We start from the raw sequence: 1,060 nt of genomic DNA, 5'->3' as shown, positions 1-1,060 counted from the left end.
TTCGTAATGGATAGAAAATCTTATTCTAAATAGTCAATCTAAAAGATAAATTTAGTTATGAATTATTACTCAATTACTTTAAGGGTTATATTATAAACATAAGTCAGTAACAAAAATCGATTAAAATTCTTGTAGTTGACAAATCACATGGGTAATACCTGGTCTAGACTTATAATATGAACCTAACAACTTTATTTTAAATAGTAATTTTTTTGAAAATGATAATATTTACTACGTTAATTTTGTATCAATTGTATAATCTGACAATGTTCAATTTAAAAATTATTTATAACTAGTCCTTTGGTACAAAATATTTATATGAACTGACTAGTGTTGCGAATCAGCTCATAGAATACACATTTTTTACCTTAGAGAAAAGCCAATAAGGTTTAGATTTAGTAAACATACGTACAAATAATTTTAAAATTTAAAATTACAAGAAATTCATACAAAAATAGCTGAATAATTTAATTGTTAAAATATAAAACGTTGTGACTATCCTCCAATAGGCATAACGTAAGACTCGAACCTATAAATCGAGTGGGCCACTACTAAAAGTATACTTATCACCTATTTACTTATTATAAATGCGTGAATAGACCTTTAATTGTATATTTTTTTTTTACAATATTTTAATTATAATAAATTATACTAGCATATTTTCTAATAATATTTTATATAAAATATATAAAAAGTAATAACTAGAGGTGGGTGGAACTAAAAAATTATGGTCTCGAACCGAATGTTAATATGTGAAACCAAACTCAAATCTACTTTTTAGTGTATGGTCCATTTATGTTATAGAGTTTTGCAACCAGTATATCTATAACCGTGCCTGTAAGTATAACATTAAGTGACAGTGTGTTATCAAATACAAACGACCAGCAGTTCGAGCAGCAGGAGTTGCAATTTATCACAATAACAGTGTTTTAGTGAATATTGTCACTCCATCGATAGAAATGACAGTTGGGCAGTCACAATACCATAAATCAGGAGCAACGTCAGTCGGTGAATATTGCATTGCTGAATGCTTTTCATCAAATAAAATGATTATAATAAT

This window comes from Acyrthosiphon pisum, chromosome A2 (genome assembly GCF_005508785.2).
Source record: "Acyrthosiphon pisum isolate AL4f chromosome A2, pea_aphid_22Mar2018_4r6ur, whole genome shotgun sequence".
Lineage (NCBI taxonomy): Eukaryota > Metazoa > Arthropoda > Insecta > Hemiptera > Aphididae > Acyrthosiphon > Acyrthosiphon pisum.
Note: the sequence above shows the minus strand (reverse complement) of the source record.